At 40.7% G+C, this 20,294-nt stretch overlaps 1 protein-coding gene across 1 annotated transcript in view; it reads right to left on the reverse strand.

The window, feature by feature from the left end:
- Nucleotides 1–20,294, reverse strand: part of CLVS1 (clavesin 1) — a 96,806-nt gene that overhangs the window by 47,758 nt on the left and 28,754 nt on the right. The window lies entirely within an intron of this gene.

Below are 20,294 nucleotides of genomic sequence, written 5' to 3' on the forward strand. Positions count from 1 at the left end.
AGGGAAGGAGCGAGGGAGGGAAAGGGACTTTAGAGGTTTGAGTTGGAGGATATGAGGAGCAAAATAAATACAGTATCTAGGTCTAGATTAAAATAGCCACTCATGGCTTCAAATCTTCTAATGAACTTTAAGAAATGTACCTACACCAGAGTGTTGACAATTCAATTTATAAATTCTGAAGGTAGATAAAGAGCTAAGGGTATTGATTAAACTATGAACCAGTATACCATTTCTATTTTTCATAGCTGCAGCTACAATAAACATATGTCAGATTAAAGTTTTAACCTGTTTGTTACCACCAGCTGCAGAAGGCTCCAAACCAGGGGGTGAGGAAAACTAATAATTTAGGAACAGAGAAGCATATACAGCCAGTTATTGTGGGGTTTGAGATTTCAAAGGGGCAATCCTTTCAATCTCAGTAAGCAAAAGGGAAAATATAAAGAAATACCAGTTCCTTAGTGTCTACATTATGTTAAGTGGCTTACAAAGTTGTGGGCTTTTTAAATGTAAGAGGCTGAGTGGCAGAGAGCAGGGTACTGCAGCCAAGAGGCACGCACACAGTTATCCTCAGAACTTGCTCTGGAGCTGACACTGCTTTCAACTCCAATTAGCTAACTCAAAATCATAGCCCTGACATTTTTTTTAAAAGAACTGTCATGTAAGAATATACACAAACTGTACTAAAAAAATGGTGATTCAGTAAAATACGGTCCTGCGAGCTTTTGGTACTACAAAGACACTCCCAGGAGTGACCAAGGCCAGTCAGTGCTAAGCACTCTTGCCAGAACAAGCTCTAGGGAGTGAGAAGAAAAGACCTGACTTTTCACATGGATGCTACCTACTTAAAATACTGCTGGTATTTTCCTTTGGATGTAGTGATAAGATCCTCTTGGCTTCACATGCTAACTGAGAGAGCGAAAAAGGAAAGCTAACTCCCTCTGTTTTAAAAAACGCTATTTTCCATATGTAGGCCTATCAAAGAGGTTTAGATATAGGCCTTGTTTAGTATTATGAATTATTAAAACTGACTAAATGCTTAATTGCACTTGCAGGCTTCTTGCAGGCCACCTGACAGGCCATGGTGGCCTTGGTGGTATGGAAAAAGGCAGGTTCCTTTGCTGAAGGATAGAGGGTGGTACAGTAGACCTCTGTGTGTGCTCCCCACCCCAAACCAGGATCACTGCAAGAATGCCTGAGTGATGCCCCATAGCTATCCCCACACAACCTCTTAAGCTTTCTCCATCCTTTTTGGTTTAACAATCTTGGAGACCCCTTGTCTCTTCTCCAACTGCACCACAGCCCACAGCCCACAGCTCTTATCACTCCAAAAATTCCATTCATGGTTATTTCTAATTCCACATATCCATCTCAGATCAGGGCTTCCCAAAACTTCACGGTGCATACCAGACCACCCACCTTCTTTGCCCCAAAAAGCCATCCAGAGCACCACCCAGCTCTGAGTCTCCTCAGTTCTTCTGATCTCCTGCCCCAAACCTCCTTCTGCCCAAACCCTCCAACTTCCCTACTCTTCCATCCCAGGCTCTCTGCTGCCACCCCTCAGTGCTCTGTGGTCAGCACCCCCAAACTCTGATCTCCTGGCAGGGGTGGCTGCTCGTTGTCTCTGGACCTATCATCACCTTTGCTTGAACCATCTGCCAACTTCTGCAGCCACTGCAATGAGCTGCCATGGCTGCCTGAGCCCACCTTTCTCCACCACAGCACCTCCTCCCTCACTGCCCCCTCCAGAGGGAAAGATGCAGCTTCTGCCTCTCGCAGGGATTTCTAAAATCTAGATACAGGCTGCAGTTCCCAGAAATGTACTTTAAAAGGATGCAAAGAACAAAAACATAAGACCTATTTCAGGAAAAACAGATGTATTTAGACCTTTATATCCTTACCTTTACTCTGCAATTAGATCTGGGAGTTCCCTCTTTATAGGATTTGGAAAATAAAACCAGAGAAAATGCACATGTACATTTTTTGCTTCTCCCCCCCCCCCCCCGTTTGGCAAAGATATTAACCCCAAAGAGACCATTTTTGCCTTTATATCCCTCTCTTTAGCCCTGTGTTTGAAAGGAAGGTGGGGGAGGTGAAAGAGGACTAAGATCCAAAGAATTAAAGGTTACTTGATCTTCTTTGTAAATAATTGCTGTACCATTGACTGAGTGCCCTGAAACCCAGCTGCCTGCTGACAGACTGCTGCATCCGCAAAAATTTCTCTTGTTTTGCAGGAGCCTTTAAAATCATCATGGGTTGAATACAAGGCAGAGTACAAAACAAACTCACTACCAATCCTTGATGACACACAGTCGCTTTGACCAAATTCAAACAATTTTTTTTGCTTTCTACTCGCACCAGGGGTGTTACCTCTATCGTGCTTATCAGTTCTTCCTTTCTCAGGGAGGGTGGAGTGTTATTTGCTTCAGTCTCACAGAACCATTTTTCTCCCATTGAGATTTCTCATTGCAATCAAAATAAAGGAGGTTATTTCATTAATCACTTTATTAGCCCTGTTTTCACCTTTGAAAAAGACACTTCATTCTCCTCCATTTATAGTACACTAATTCCTACAAGACACTGTGAAGATACAGCTATGGATAAATATTCTTTATTAATCCATTTTTTATGATAAAATAGCTGGGTCAGGAGGCACAAGGACAACCTGGATAACAAAACCCTGTTAGGTGCCTCATTTAGACCTTTTCCTATTCAAAAACTCCTTGTTCCAGTACAGGACCACGCGTGTTTCATTGTAAATTGTACATGTTAATTTGCCTCCCAACTTCAGACTGCTGCCAGTGTTGAAAAGGTGAAGAAAAAACAGGGTACAAGGGAACTTACGGCAGTAAAAGTACGTTGTGAGTTTGAAAAGCTACTAAGTGGAACTGGACAAGTAGAAGTCCTTGTTTTTCAGCCATGCGGAGCTTTAAAGGACAGAAAGAAGCAAGGCGGAAATCTGATCTAGACTATTGCTTAGCAAAAGCCACTAAATTTCCCCCAAGCAATTGTTGCAAACTGCCCAGTAAATGCAGCTAGGGATAGCACACACCTTCAAGAAAGCCTTCAAGCATTCACTAGCATAGCTTAGATGGTGGAGGAGCTATTGCACTTCTAGATAAGATGCTGTAGTGGTTGACAGCACACATCACTAAATAGAGACCTGTTTTGTGATCTGAACTGGTCTTTCAACAGCTAGATTAAGGGCTCTCTAATACTATTGGAACAATTTTCTGAATTTATGGTGTCCAAATCAAACTGTGCCCATTTTGCAAGGGACAAGATGAGGGTTTTTTTTCCAGCTAAAGCCTGGAATTAGCAATGACACCAGGGTCTTCCCTTCTCACTCATCTCCACTTCATGGGAGTTCAGTGGGTGTGCAAGTGGCAGTAAAATCAAGCTTGCTATCTCCTTTCTGGCGTGATTCTGCAGTGCTAGTGGGAGCAAATGGCAACATGGCACTTCATCTTCAAGGTAAGCCTTGTTACTCTGGTTTGAAGAGGAAGACTATGATTTCTTAAATATTAACCCTTCACTCTGAGCAAAAAAAACACCCCACATTGTCACTGTGCAAAAGTAAACAATGAGAGTCTCTGTACATCTTGTACACCACAAAGAATTCTTTTGACTGCATCCAAAGGAGGAGGGAGGTGGTCTTTAGTAATGAACCATTTTAGCTGCAAATAAACAGCATTTCCATGGAAAACACTTAGACGTGGACTTGCTGAGGAGGGAAGTGTTGGAGCTCCTCACAAAACCTTTCTTAGTGCAACAGATGCTCTGTGTCATTTGGCTGAGAGAGGTTGTACCTCTCCATCCATCTGTCCTCCTCCATCCAGCCTAACCATCCCATTGCCTTCACAACCATATCCAACACAGCTCTCTCTTCTGTCAGGCCAGCAGCAGCAGCCAGGTCACAAGAGGGCCTTGCAAGGGAGCGAGGGCATATGTAAACCTCCTGTTCTGTGGAGATACAGAAGCAGCACTGGCAATCGATCTTGTGATTTTCAAAGATTCCCTTAAAGCCTGAGCTGCTAGTCCTGTGATATTGCATTAAAGGTTGGCTTTCATTAAAATGGGAAGAAAATGGTACCAGCCTTCATGGCAGGAGACAAAATCTTGAAGACGTTAACTGGATGAACCTCAGAGACTGCAAAATGCAAAGGAAGATGCACCTAGACTGCAAATGCAAAGGAAGAGTCTTATATTTTCTATTTGTACTTACATCTCTATTTAAAAAAAAAAATCATGACACTAAGGAGATAAAAGAGAGGAGGAATGTAGGGGTTTTGGATGTTTTCAGAGGGAGGCTGTAACAGTACTGTAGAGCAGCTGCCCTGACTGATAGTGTCTTGCCCACCTGGAGGAGAGGACCTGCTGTGAGGTTTCCATGAGCTCCTCAAAGACAGCCAGGTGGAGCGCAGCGGCAGCAGCAGGGTTTTGGATGAAAGTCTCTCCCTTTTGAGTCCTGTGGTTTGTGCAGAATTCCTGCAAGGAAGCTGAAAATCGCTGGGAAAGACTGCGTGGTTTTCTGCCAGAGCACAGCTGGGGAATTCAGGGGTCTTTTGCTCTTCCTGTGCTTCGGGCGCTCTGTGGGACACTGGAGTAATAGTGCCACAGTCCAGCTTTCATCTCATGATCACGGTCACCGCTTCATCTGGCCCCAGGACAGGGTATGTGTGTGGGTTGCTCGAGAGGGTGCAGGAAAAAGCTCTGTGATTCCTCCCTCTCTGCACTTCCCATCAGCTGTGCTCACTCCAGCATTACGAGAGGAGAGTTAGACCTTCAGCTCAGCAGCTCCTGCCCCCACCCACCTTGGTTGGACCAGCCGCCCACCAGACCTGCATGCTGTCCTCTGCAAAAGAGGCCATCAGGATGGCAACAGTGCCATTTAGGAGCAGGTGATGAGTCAGTGGGAATGACTGAATGCTCTGTGCTTTTGATCCACCAAGCTCTGCTGTGGTCATGCTTGGATAAGCACGGGGAGAAATACAATCATCTTTCCACTAAATTTCAGAATTTACTACATTTTTACTAGCATCTTGTTTGCTTGAATATGTTTATTTTTATCCTTCAGGCAAATATTTCTGCCTCCTGTGAACCTTTTATGTAAATCAACAGAGGCATTTGGCAAGCCGTATCAAAACTGCAGCTTTACATATCATTGAAGCGGAAAATAAATGGAAACAATTACTGATGCCTCCAAGTACAGATTTGTTTCAAAATGAAACATGTAGCTCAGAGGAGGTGGGCAGTATATATCTAATGATTTCCTGTTAGCTTACACAGCATTGGCTCAGACTTTTTTTATTTCATTCTGGGATGTGTTTTTTCCCTCTTTTGGGGGAGATCAGAGAGAGATGGTGGTTGGTTGGTTGTTCATTTTAAGCTTATTGAACAGAATCATATCTTTACTTATTTAGGAAACCCAGAAGATGATATTTGTAAATCCCTCCCTCATGCTAGAAATTGAAAATAAACTAATCTTTGAAGGAAAAAGGTATACACTGCCGTGCCAGTAACATCACTAATAGAGCGACTGACTGAGAAAACTGTAGTTTCTATATGATGGGCTTGATCAATATTCATGAGGGTCAATACTAATCTGTTTTTAGGTATTTCAGTATACACCAGTAATGCACGTCCTGACACCACTGAGTTGCACTGACAAGAGGAGAGCTGAGTCCCGCAGCGCCAAAGGCTGCACCTGAGCCACCACTGCAGTCCACTGTCCTGACATCAGTTGCATCCCAGGGGAAAATTTAGGAGCAATTCTGCTTAGTGTCTTTGGACTCTTGGAAATAAATGTTTTATAACTGTTACCATGACTAGGCAGTACTTGAAGGAATCACTGAGGACAGATGCAAATTTTGCTGCTTCTGGAGCAGAAGGCAGCCATGCAAGCCAGACCAAAGACTCATTTGGCCCTGTATCCTCTCTCTAGACCAGCCGCCCTACACAGCTGCTGAGGGAAGAGGAAGAACAGGTAAGCGTGTCTCCACCCAACACGCTCTCAGCCTTCAGTTATTCTCAGCTTTTAGAGTCAGATGTGATTCCTGCCTCCTTAGGCACCCTCACTGGATTTCTCTCACATTAACCTGTCCAGTGTCTCTTGACGTCATGTAGCATCCACATATGCTTCATGACAAGGGCTTTCAGGTCTACAGCTCACTGCACGAAGAGCTGCCTCTTTTCGTTTGTTCCCAACCTGGCTCCTGGTAGCTTCATTCGCTACCTCCTCATCCTTGTACTAGTGACTAGTAACAGGTGCCACTAGTGACAGTGGCAAAGTATCAGCCCTGTGCTCCTTTAGTTTTTCAGAGCAATAGTTCCCAGACTTGAGTTATTACAGCCCCACTGTTAAAATCAAGCCCACAGAGAGGGGGTTTGCTGTGAATTCTGATTCAAAGCTTTGCTTCTGCTGGATCTAGATTTTAAACACACCATCAACAACTGGACTTCTGGGGGGTCACACCCCACTTGGAATTGCTATGGTTTCACAAGCCCCAATTTGTTTATTGCTCCCCTGCCTGCAACCCCAGGATATAAAAATATACAGGCAGTTGTATTTTAAAGGCTGACTCCAGTTTTATTTAATTTGTCCCTATTTTTAGTTTATCTTTTGCTGCAGGGTGAAAATGAATGGGTTTTTTGGAACACCACTTCTGTTGCATTCTTATAGCATCTCAGCATGTGCTGATAGTACACAAGTCCTGGAAAAGTATATAGTATGAGAAAATGACCATCCTTTCTACCCCTCCACATGCTACAACTCTTTTAAAGCTCTTAAAGATAGTAAAAGTATTAAATACCATCTGAGCTTTGCTTACTCTAGATAGAAAATCTCCAAAGAGACAGTACCTTGAAGTTCAGGCAGAAATTATCTGAGAAAGGGCAGAACACCAAGAATGTGGAAGTGGCAACGAAAGAAAAAGTGAAATGGCATGTTTTCTGATGTATTTAGCAAAGCAAACTACTGCAAATATCCTTCCAGTACTACCTCCTGACAAGAAGCTTATCGATGTTTGATGTGTTGCTGCTGAGCTCATTTACATAATTCTGATGCTGAACAAAAAAGAAAAAAACACGATATGGCACTAGCTGTTCTGCTTCATAAAAACTCCCATCATGGCAGTGTAACAATACTTCAGCTTGTAAAGCTCTGCTATGCATTAATGATTGGAGAAATGCAGGGGGAAAAGTGAGCTCATGACTCAGGGCAGAAAGGTAGATAAAAAGAAAAAGAAAAATAATTTTAAAGTTGGTGGTTTGTTGCATTTAGCATGTACAAACAGTATTTTGAGATGTTTAAAGGATGCAAGATCTGCTTCACATGCAACAACAGTTGAATGGCAAAGAAATCAGAAGGGTTCAAAGTCTTCAATGTGTCACATCTTCCAAGGCCGTCCCTTCTGAGGTGGTAGGTTTCTCAAAAGGATGCAATATACACAAAAATCAACAGACGTTTCATCTTTAGTGAGATGTTCCTGCGAAGAGTTATTCCACATCTTCTTTTAGTGTGCCAACCAGCCCAGATTCAAAGAGGTCTGCCCTGAAAACACAGCCTCCAGGGCCTGGGGAGAGGTGGCATGAAGTTGCTCTCTGGGCTTGGACACAACCTCCCAAATATACAAAATGAGGGAAACATCGATTTTTGCCTGTGGTTACCACAATCATGTTAGTAATGCTGATGGCATATTTGGGGATTCACTGTGCTGAAATTCTTGATCACTTGCCCCTGTTCTTACTGGGGGCAAGTCTTGGATTACTTGCCTCTGGATACCTACTAACTGGTCCAGGGCAAGTTGTGCAGAGCCAGTATCTGAGATACTGCTGCTGAGGGAAAACTGCAGCCTGACAACTAACTGCATGGAAGTACGTTTAAGTCAGGTATTTATTTTCAACAAGGTACATGCCCAACAAAGCACTCTGCTGTTAAAAGCAAATTTCTGAAAATATTGTTCTGATATTATTACAGAACTTGTACCATGTCAAATTTCCAATTAAAAAAAAATCATTAGAGGACTAATTTGTCAAATCTCCTATAAGCATGCAAGATTATTTCCTGATTTTTTTTTTTCTTTTGGTCTAAACCTGGAATCCTACAGATGTACTTTCTGCATTAACTTCAAAGAAAAGGAATGCACTACTACAAAGGGTTGCTTTTTTTCTTTCTTTTTCCTAGATACACACAAAGCTGGGCAATCCTTAGAGTTAGATACCAAATAAATTTACTCAAGCTAATAGTAACATTCACTTATTTTGTTAGTTTAACAAACATTCCTGAGCTAATCTGTCTAGAATATCTTTGCAAAACAAACAGCCTCAAAAAGGTGTAAGCAGTCAAAATAAAATACTTCAAACATTTGAATGGATTTTATTACAGATGGCAGGAATTTGCTAGTAAGGTTATTTATTCATTCTCAGGCACAAATTACATCTAGAACAGAGACAAATCGAAGTTATTTTCATTGTCTTTTAAGACAATTCAAATGGAATTTGCCTTCTTTACTCAGCAAACGGGATAAGACGTCTAGCCCTTTAAATGCTGTTGTTCCAGTTTTAGAAGAGAGAGGCTATAAAACGGGGGTGCTTCATTAAAATACCATAGCTGACACCTCTCAGAGGCACAGGAAAAGAATATTCACTGAGTAAGTAACACATTATAAATTATAATTGAGATTCAATTCTCCCAGGGAAAAGAGAAGGTAACTTGTCATTTGAAGTGTTGTGAGTTTCTGGGAGTGGACTAGGAGTTTAGAGGGTATAATGATATCATTAAGAAATGCCCTTGCAAAGCAAGCAAAATTATATTGTGCTGTTTCTTGAAAACCACAGGAACTCTTTATTGTTCTGTCAGCAGCAGTTCAAAGAGCTATGTGACCCCATTAACATTCACTCAGGCACGTATAACAAATTGGAGGGGGAAAATTTCTTGAATAGATAATTATATTTGGTGTGTTTGAATACCTAACACTGTTAGCCATGTGGGCTCAGCACCACCAAATGCACACCTTGCACACCTGGTTTACCTCACAGCTTTACTTATCTTTTAATATTTAGAGGAGAAAGCAATATCAAAGGTAGAGAAAGAGCAGGGAGGGAGGGAAGTGGAAAAAGCTAGATAATGGCTAGCCGATTTGACGGCCGTGGCTGAACTGATCTAGTATTTGCAGTAGTTCTGCTTTGCGCAGAAATGGTTATTAGATGACCAGAAGACCCTTTGAACCCACATATCCATGGTAGGGACTGGGTAGGAATATGTGGGGTGATACACTATAAGCTTAAGGTAGAATCTTACAGAGAAACAGTGTCTCTCAGTTTCAACAAGGGGCAGCTCTTCTGGCCAAACTATTTATTTATTTCTGTGTGAAAAGTTGTGGCCTTCTTTTAGAAAATGTTGACTTTTCATAGAAAAGCTTAATTGCAAAAATTCTGATGCAGTATCTGACCAAGACTGCAGCTTGACTGTTTTCTGCTTCCTTAGTCCTTTGTCAATCCGGTTGTCCAAGTGGCTCTTCTACACGTGATGCAAAAAGACTACAGACAGTCTCCATGATGCAGTGATCGTTGACTCAGCTTAAGCAAAGACAGTGGCCAGCAACAGAAACTGAGGTTTGCCTGGTTGGTTATGAGTGCACACGTTGTCTTTTTGATTAAAAAATGTTTGGGATTTGTCTGAAAATACAGAGGGTTAATTTTTTTGCATAGTGAAATGGTTAGGTTTTTTTTCAGAGAGAGATAGTAGCAGATATTGTCTCTAATGTTAGCAGAAAGCCCACTCACATTGATTAATTAAGTCCAAAGCTTTATCTGTACCAATTCATTAATTTCAGTTACAGTACAGATTCAGGAATCCTTATCTCTTTAGGACTGTCCCCTCGCAGCTTTCCTCACACTTAGCAGTAAGTTTGATAAATGATATCAAATGATATGATAAAGGAAAGAACCATCACAAGGAAGTAAATGCTGTCTGTGCTATACTGAGGAGATGTTCTTTCCTGAGAAACTTTCAAATTCAGGTTCTCTGTATTTGTTAATGAAGCCTAATAAAGTTGGGATTTCCAGTGGGACTCTTCTTGAAACTTCACACAGAAATTAGAGCAGGACACTTTGTAACTACTGCAGATGTCAATTTACATGAGCATTCCCACTAACCCACCAGAAACCATCTCTTCCAGACATTGAGCACACGTGCTACTGAGGACACTTCTACTAATTCAAAGCGGCTTCTAAATTCTCTTGGAAAACAGAAGAATAAGATTTATATTACCCTATAAGCCTAGACAAGCTTGAATTCTATTTTCAGTTTATTGAAAGTTCTGCTGTTATCCTCCGTAGTTCTTAGACAGCGATCAAGTATTTTGCTCGTCACATATATATTCATGCTTCTGCCTTTCTTCTGAAAACCTGTCAATTTGATGACATTCTAAATATATCTGCTATTTGAAGAATTTTTGCATTGTAATTGTGTTTGTGTTAGCTATGCTTTTTCTTAGCTGCATTTTCATTGCATGTCGATTGGAGTTGATCAGAAAGCCTCCTCTGAAATGGAAATTATTTTTATTACACTTCGGCCATGCTTTAAACTGGTTCTACTGCAAACAGTTTGAAACAATGGGAGTGTGCTCAGAGTGAAAAGCAGAATGCACATTCAAATGGTCTAATATGTGTCTACCAGAAAGGGATGCAAAACACAACCTGACAGAACCGTAGGAAGGTTTGAATTACAGGGCAGTACAGCTACTGCAGGAATTTCCACTGAAATGCTTCTTTCCTCACAAACTGCCCATTTGTCAAAAACAAAGCTTAGCAGGGGGCAAGGAGTAGAGAGGAGGGGAGAAGGAAGTAGGATGAATTTTTCACTCAATGTTTTCATCTTTCCTTGGAAGATTGCACTGTTTGAGATGTTTCAGGTTGACATTTTTGCATCAAGGAACGCCTGCTATTCAGGAATGCCTGTTTTAAGTGTTAAGCTCTACACAGTTAAGAGACATAAAAATGTTTGAGAACAAAACAGAGTGCTTCAAGATCACTAGACAAAAAGTTCTAATTGATGTACAGAATTTCCAAAAAGTGCTCAGATGTTGAGGGACATTTTCCACAAGCCTGGAAAACTCTTATGAAGTGGAAAATCACTTCCTGCCACGGTGTAATAGGGGTGGAATTACAGCTTCCATCAAGGCAATGGCAAAAGTCCCATTCGCCTCAGTTGGGACTTCACCTCAAACTTACTGAAAACATTGTAGTCTCTTTTGACCATATTGACCGTACACATATTGACCATACAAATACATATGATCATACAAAGTATTGAGGAATCTATAAGTTGCTTTGTTTAGGAGGAGATAATAATAATAGATGAGGCTTTAAAGAGAATTGTTACGTGTGGTAGAAAAGTCCTTTTTTTCTGCGCATAATAGGAGTCAAACAACAAGCAGGCAAACATTTCCCAAAATCATTGCCTTTCTGCAGAATTTTAAAATGTTACTACTGTCTGCAGCTCTTTGTTAAAAACTTGCACCAGAAATTATTACCTTGCCTAGAGCAGCAGAGTGGACAGTGTGAACACAGAGTCCTGGCGAGAGCCCTCTCCTGCAGCCGCGCGAGCCGAGCTGCGGGCTCTTGCACGGCAGCAATCAGGGACCCACGGCCGGTTCCACTGATGCAGCACATCCTTGAAGGCACGTGCTAAGAAGGGGACTGCGAGACGGAGGTGTAAGGGGACAACTGATCTTACACTGCAGCAGCAGTTTTCCCAGAGGACATGGATTTCAGTCCTGCAGTTGTTAGTGAGGCTCCAGCACGAATCGTCTCCTAAAGAAAGCAAAGTCCTTATCTACCTGTGCTCAGGGGATAATCCATGCCAATATCACAGTGTACAGTCATATTGTCACTCCTCCTCTTGCTCTGACTTCCTCCATCTCCCCACCCACATGTACCTCCATCGCCACTCCACATCTCAAAATAATACCCATTCCACCTCTATTGGCACGTAGCTCTCACCGAAATGTCACTACTACTGTATCTTTCTGGTCTAGTCTTGTATGTACAATCCCTTTTATATGTTTGCATAATTGCTTTATATATTTCTCATAGCAAGAAGGTATCTGTAGTAAACACCCTCTTCAGGAAGCTTTCACTCAGTTTCCATGCTAAAAAGGAAAAGGCTTTGGGGATTGTAAAAGAAGTTAAACAGTTATTACAGATGCATCTCTCCTGAAGTTCTCTGAAATTACTGAGGACAGTGATAATGTACATTAATGCAAGTACATTTGGCCACGTTCACATTTTATGAGTGGAAGAAAGGTTCAAGATACAACATGAGCTACTTAGGCATATGTTGGTGGAAAGGTTCGAGCATAGCTGGTGTTAGCTCTAGCTGCCTTTTTACTATCTACCAGTAAGAAACAGCTGGTTTCTGTTCTAAGCAGACTTATTGCAAAAAACTTCCCTATTTCCTTGCTGGGGCTGAAGGAGTATTTGCTTCCTGTCTAATTCTTATCAACAACTCGATGAGACCTTTACTAGCATTAAAAAAAGACTTTCCACTTAACATATCCAGCCTCTTGGGATGTCCACATTGCAGCTTATCCTTTACTCACAGCCAAAAGCCCTAAAGCCTCCAACTGGCAAACATGGCTGGGCTGATCAATTCTACTAAGCAGTTAATTCCAATTTTCAAGTGAGAAATGTGAGTCTACAGCCTACTATGCTTTTCTTTTTCCTTGTTCCAGTCAACCCTCTAGAGATGATAGACACACAATGAGCATAGACCTTTTCTGCAGAGAGCAAAGTCTGTTTATCTACCTTTATTTTATGTATAATGAGTCAATCCCTTTTCTTGTCTCCTAAAATTTCAAAGGCACCCTCACTGACAGCTCAGAGAGTACTCACTCTGTGTATCGCAACAGCTGTTGGAGACAGATAGCATGAGCATTTCTGGAATGATTCAAACTGACCTTCTTTCAATGGATACTAAGTGCTCATCATTAGCAGTGACTTCATGTTCAGCAGTCCAACACAGGTCTCTAACATGAAGCACATTCTAATATTGAGGAAAAAATAACTAGAGAGCAGATTTGTGAACTTTTGAGATAGCATTTAATGGAAAAAATTGGTATGCTTTTTATGTGCATATATTGGAAATGGTTTCATCCAAGTATCTGTGTAAATATGCAAACTTACATTTCATACAAATATTGGACTTGACATCAAGAAAGTTTTTTTTGTTACAGGTGTTTGGGACAGCCTATTGCATCTTATAGCATCTGCTAAATTCTAATCTGTAGCCATTTTCCAGATGACGAATGTCATTAGATCTCGAAGCTGTCTCTTTTCAGAAACAGTTAAATCATTTGTACTGGGAGGAGTTCTCTACTTTCTTCACAGACCAGATTTGTCTCTCTCTGTAGGTAAACCCATGTTTATACCGCTAATCTTGCCTCTATGAACATAAGCTTGAGTCATTAGCAGGTCTTCTAGAGTTATTAGCAGGGACTCTAGTTTGGGAAGCTACAACATGCCTTTTGGACATATCAGCACACTATGATTGTGACACAGGAACATCCTGCTTTTATATTCTGAGGAAATTGCCTGTCCTCTGGTAGGCCACTACTAAAGAAACGGTTTTCCGTCCTCAAGGATCCAGCCTAGAATATCCCCTTTTCTTCAGTTTCCCTATCCTGGGAAAGATAACAACAAGGCTTTTGCACAAAATCCAAAATCTAAATATTTCCTTAATTTTTTACAAGTCCTTAAGTTCTGGACATAAAAAAAGAAAAAACAGTCTGCCTTCAAGTAGGTTTCTTTCTAACAGGGGAAGGGAAAGAGGGACTGATTCTCAGCTGCCATAAATCAGCATTACTCTGCAGATGTGCACAGAGCCCCAGCCAGTTACACTACCCCAGCAACTGGCCTCAGCTCTCTGCTAATTTTTGTCTTTCGAATTTTCAACCTGAAAGACTGAGGAGCAGCCGAAGAAATGAATGAGCGACTTTTGAGTCTGCATTTAGTCTCCCAGAGATAAACAGCTTTAGAGTCTACAATTGAGGGGCTTTTTACACTAGGTGCTAAGGTTTTTTTACTTGTCCTTGCCGAAGCCAGTGTATACATGTGCCTATATATGGTTTTACTTGACTAGCTTCTGTTACTGAGGATTTGATCTATTCTGCCTTCAGTAGGCAATGACAGAGAGCTCTCTGTCTTTCTGTTAAAACGACCTGTTATAAACACCTGATGAGACATAACAGCATCATAGGATATTTATAGCATAGACAGACTTCTCCCTACACTACAGATTTCTACAGAAAGGCTGAGCTAGAATAAGTCTTTTTTGAGTGTTCTTCAGTTTGTTACGATGTGGATTGTCACTCAGTTTAAATTTTCAAGTAACAGCAGTATTATGCTCAGAAACTCTATGGACAGACTAGTTGTATCTTATACTTACTATGTAAGGCATCTTATAGCCTGCATCCTTCACATGACTCAAAGAGTGCAACTGGAAGTACTAAGTATGTCAAAGAGATCACATCTACCTCGGGTTTCAGAGTATATATGTGTTTAAGCAAGGAGAGAAGAGTCAGTTCTTGCTCCAGGGTCCGGGCTGGTGAAGGAAAGACCAAGCTTGCAGGGCAGAGGGTTTGGCAAAGTCTCCAGATGCATGAGGACTGTCTGGGCTCTGTTCAGATCCCCAGTATGACCATAACAAAGATTCGATCATACTCATTAACCCAGGTCATGCTGATCTGAAATACTGTTCCATTATCTCAGCTTGAACACAACTTTGAAAAAGTAAGAAATTCTAACAATTAAGACAGAAATCAAGTGCTTCTTGCCACTCATAATGAAATGGAATATTAAGTATTTTGATTTCCAGATGAAAATTTTTGAAACAAACATATTTCCAGAGAATTTTGGAAACATATTTCACTGTAATACTTCTATTCTGAAAACATGGCATTGTTCCAGAAAAAAATGTTTTTCACTGGAAAACTTTTATCAGCTCTAAAAGCTCGTATTTTTCAATAAGATTTGGAAAAACAAACAAACAAAATAATTACACCTTTGTTGTAATATTGAACTACACCTTTTTCTTTCAAGCTCTACATTCTAGTCTGCATTTTGAGCATATTTTATATTTCAGCTCTTCCTTCTGAAGCACAACATGAAAAATATTTGATTGTATAAGATAGTGTCAAGAGACAAGTAATCTGCTGCTATAATTTAACTGACATTAAGTTTCTCAATCCCACATAATTACAGTAGGAGGAAATTTAAAAAAAAAAAACTTCTTAAATCTATTGCTCATATTAAAGATCAAAAAGCTTCATACAATTCTAAGCAGGCCGAGTTTTCCCTAATCTGGTATCTCATTCCAGATTTTGAAGTGGGATAACCTCCAATAATGTCCGAACAAACCTGTTAGCTTTATTATCTGACTTGATCTCAGCATCGGAGCTATTCTGGACAAACGTCTCTTGAACGATTTTCTAAGAGAAGCTTATACAAGGTTCCCTTTTTTGAAGATTTTTTTTCAGAAGAATTTTATCAATACCAGTATCTGATTAAGGTGTTCTTAAGTCAAGCATCATTGATTTCCTTTCATTTCCCTCTCCTCCCAGAAAAAACAGTTTCAAATTTTCAGTGGATTATGATAAACTGAAGATAATTTTAAAAAGTAGAAGAACTTTAATGGATCTCCTAATGGACATTGTTGGTCATAACTTCCGTCAGGTTATTACCAATGAAAATCTGGGGACAAATTCCTGTTTGCGGATCTTGGTTGTTCCTTGTTGTTACTGCTACTTGCTGCAATGATTGTGAAATTTGAATCAAAGCCCTATTGAACCCTAAAGATCACTCCTGCAGTGATTCATCATTGTCACAAAGTAGGCATAGGGTCTTTTTTTTAAGAGTCACTCTCCTCGCATATGTGAGCACAATTGCATGTTACAGAATTATCAGAGAAAGAAAGAATATGGCCAGGATATAACCATTCACCCTACTTGTTTCAGTACCTTGGGACAGTCTTGGGGCAAGTTAGCCTTTATGTAAGGCAGTACTGGTTATGCTGGAGTGCAAAACTGATCTTCAGGTCAGTTTTGAATCCAGCTTGCTGATTTGTGCCGTAAGCCACTCAGCTGGGTCTTGGTAGGCAGTGGCCTTCTGGCTTTGTTTTCACCAAAGCAATGGCAGATGAGATCAGACCTTGTGCTGGTCTGAAAGTTTTGGAATATTTCTGGATGCTGTTGGAGAAGCTGCTGCATTTCAACTCGGAGGACTAGCTGGGGGAATTTCTGTATGGATATGAGCATGCATGTACACAAACTGCAGTACGTAGCTCTGGTGTTGGATAAGGCAGAAGCAAACAGTGGTTCTCTAGACTCATTGGCAGGAGCACCCTAAAATCAAAAATCCTGTCTGGAGGCAAAGCAACTACGTCCTCTGAGCAAAACCCAACCAGGATTAAAAAAAAAAGTCTGGGCTCACTGGACACCCAGGCTATGTTCACACACACACTTCAGCTGTAATTCCCATGTTTATTAGAGGTCTTCAAATGCAGTGGCCAGTAGCAAACATACTGCATACTAAGAAGCATTGTAGTGACCATGTTTTACATGCTTTACCTGCTTCACGATTGCAACATGGGTTTCTTGCCTTTGCCATTAGACTCTGATGCAACTGTTATGCAAAATGCCAAAAGATCACTCTCTGGTTAACTTAAGCCACAATTAAATTTTGTCTACCATCATAGGATATTTATAAGATCAGCGTGACACACGGAGAAGTATACCTTCACTGACTGTCGTGGTTTAACCCCAGCCAGCAACTAAGTACCATGCAGCCGCTTCCCCTTCCCCACTCCCAGTGGGATGGAGAAGGGGATCGGGAAAAAAAAGTAAAACTTGTGGGTGAGATAAAAGCTGTTTAATAACTAAAGTAAAATAAAATATAATATTAACAATAATAATAATAATAAATAGTAATAATAATTGTAATGAAAAGGAATATAACAAAAAAAATAGAGAGAAATAAAACCCAAGAAAAGACAAGTGATGCACAATGCGATTGCTCACCACCCGCTGACCGACGCCCGAGCAGCGATCCGCCCCTCCCAGCCATCTCCCCCCCATTTATATACTGGGCATGACGTTCCATGGTATGGAATACCCCTTTGGCTAGTTCAGGTCAGCTGCCCCGGCTCTGCTCCCTCCCAGCTTCTTGCACACCTGCTTGCTGGCAGAGCATGGGAAACTGAAAAGTCCTTGGCTTAAGACAAGCGCTACTTAGCAACAACTAAAACATCAGCATGTTACCAACATTATTCTCACACTAAATCTAAAACACAGCACTGTACCAGCTACTAAGAAGAAAATTAACTCTGTCCCAGCTGAAACCAGGACACAGACGAAGAAAACAGAGGGGTGAAATATGCTGTGAAGGGGAAAAGCTGTTCACATTAAAAGAATAAGGATCAGAAGTCATAACTCATCAAGTTATTGGCAAAATAGAATGGTTTTATATACATCTCTTTCCCCACCTTTCCATCCACATGACAATCTTCTCTTTAATGTGTTAAAACTCAAAAGATCAGTAAGGTCTAGGAAGGAGTACAGTATGAGCTCAAAGCATAGAGTAGCAATTGCCTTGTGATAAAAGAGCAGAGCTCATTAATCAGAGATGATTTAGGCACTAAGAACACATTTGTCCCTGCGCTGCTGTGGCATAATGAGAATTGCCATACTGTACAAATACTTGTTTAGCATCTGAACAACTGTTGTTTAAAGTGCAGGGTACTTTTAGGTCATTAAATAACATAACTGAGAAACAGAGTAGGTGCCCTGTTGAGTTATAAGGAACTATCTAGTGTGATGCAATATATGCAGAAATCCAAACAGAACAAAGAGTAGTATTGAGCGAAATGTGCTTTCAGCCACGTAGTGATGTAACTCATACTTCATCTCCCTGAGCATTTACACACCTTACAGTATTTGGAACTGAGCATCCTATATAATAGCAACATATTAAACTCTGCAGCCAGATCTATCGGATTTGACTAGTGTTGGTCTTGCAACACGGAATGAATTAACATATGCACCTGTGTAATGTTTGTTCTCTTCACTTAGTGATAATGCACTGCAGCAGCAATTTGAGGAAAGAAATAAACTGAATACAAATGCAAAAAAAAGAACTGCCAATGTATTAATTGGCTTAAAGCAATTTGAAAGTAAGAAAAAAAATACCAAATGTATAAATTTAAATTATTAAATACACTACTATTTATTTTTTAGAGCTCTACATTGCAGAAAGCGATGATCTGAGATACTTAATCAGATGAGAGCTTAACAAAGCTACAGGAAAATGGTTCGGCTATGGCATTAAAATTACTATTACAGACAGAGAGGCTAGAAGTTCCTGGCTCAGATACCAACATATGAACGTATGGGTTCAATCCCACCAGAAATTGTAATTTTTTTTCTTCCACCCACTTCACTAGACTTACTTACACAGGACTCAATATGACCCAAAATCTCTTCTTAGAAAGGAGGACTGGGATAGCCATGTAATCTGCCTGTCTGAGGATCTGTACGTGCACAGTGCCTTAGCTGTTAGAAATAACAAGGAACTAAAACAATCCCAATTTTTTTCAGATATCATCATCTCATGAGAGTAGAACCTGACTTTTTCACTTTCAATGACCTCCCTGCACGATATGCAACTCATATTGTGACTCTTCTTTTTCTGTATGTAGGTCTTGCCTGCATTTCAATTACATTTTACATAAATTTTACATGGGGATAGCAGTAGTTCTTTTAAAATAATAATAGAACAAAGTCTTAATGAAGGTAATTCAACAGCAATGATTAGAGCCAAAAAAACCCCACCCCTAAAAAACCCCCACCAATATTGCTTGCTAAATATACACTTTATAAGCATGAATGACTTGCTTCTAAACCTGGTAAATCGGAGTGCAGTATTCACAACTCCTACAACTTGTCAAGCCCGCCAGTGGTTAGAAAAGTCTAGGACACATTATCCCAATTTGTACTTTTTAGAGAGACAGTTATATTTCTGCTTATCGTGGAGAAGATGACTGTAACGTGACTTTAAATGAGAAATGAAATGCCCACCCACCAACAAGAAAGGCAGCCTCCTTAAATTGCCCAGCATGGAATGTCAGGCTAATGACACCATCATAAGACCAGCTTTGGTACATGCAGGCTTTGATACTTCCAGAAACATATTGTTGCCAACAACTGCAAATAAACTGGGGGCTCCCTCCAGGTAATGGGGATGTCAAAGAAGAGCCTGTGAACAGGCACAGTAGGGGAAACTGGCTTCAGAAGGAAGCTCCGCTCAAAGCTGGAGTTGCCATAAGGTGGACTTGTCCCCTCATTCCACGCAGTAGGAAGACAACCTGGCAGTGCCATGGCCAGAAATCAGATGGGATGAAGGCTGGACTGGCCTCTTACTGGAGAGTTGGAAGTGCAAAATTTGGACAGGCACAAGGACAGCTTGCTGGAATTTGATTTCCTTACGAATGTCACTTGGCTTTCTCTTTCTTCTGACTGGAGGGGTTTTTTTAACCACAGAATGTTATTCTGTGAAGGAAGATGGATGAAGTGATAGTAGCAGCAGGAGAAGATAAGGTATTGTCCTAGGGACTAATTGCACAGCCTGACTTCCTAATTTGTTCGAATAGACGAAAATTCCCCACAAAGGGAAACACGGGCTCAAAACTGCTGGCAGATTTTTCTACCTCATATTTGAATAATAACATAAAGTAGACATAATCATGATCTAATTGTAGACAATTTGTTAGTCAAAAAATTAGTTGAACAAATTGTTCTTTCTAGTATATAAGTTAAAGTTAAAATACACACACACCAGGGAAGATTATTCCTGAGGTATATATGACTGTGGGATATCTGAAAAATACTAAAAATAAAAAGGAAAAACAATGACTTATAAAATATCTCCTTTTAAATATGTAGCTACATGAAACGTGGTCCTTAAGCAACTTGGTCTAAGATCGAAGTCAGTCCTGCTTTGAGCAGGGGGTTGGACAAGGTGATCTCCAGAGGTCCTTCCAACCTAAATAGTCCTTGGATTCTATCAAATACCCACAATTAATAAGGTTGTGTCAGACTACTTCAAATCTAAAAATCCATCTTAGGTCTAACAGCAGAGGTGAGCTCAGACTCTAGTGGAAAGGGCTGAAGTCCTCTCTAAGCACCACAGCTTATCCTCGTCCTCAGGTTGCCCCACCAGGCCCCAGCTGCCTTGTCCTCACT

Source organism: Gymnogyps californianus, chromosome 2, assembly GCF_018139145.2.
Source record: "Gymnogyps californianus isolate 813 chromosome 2, ASM1813914v2, whole genome shotgun sequence".
Lineage (NCBI taxonomy): Eukaryota > Metazoa > Chordata > Aves > Accipitriformes > Cathartidae > Gymnogyps > Gymnogyps californianus.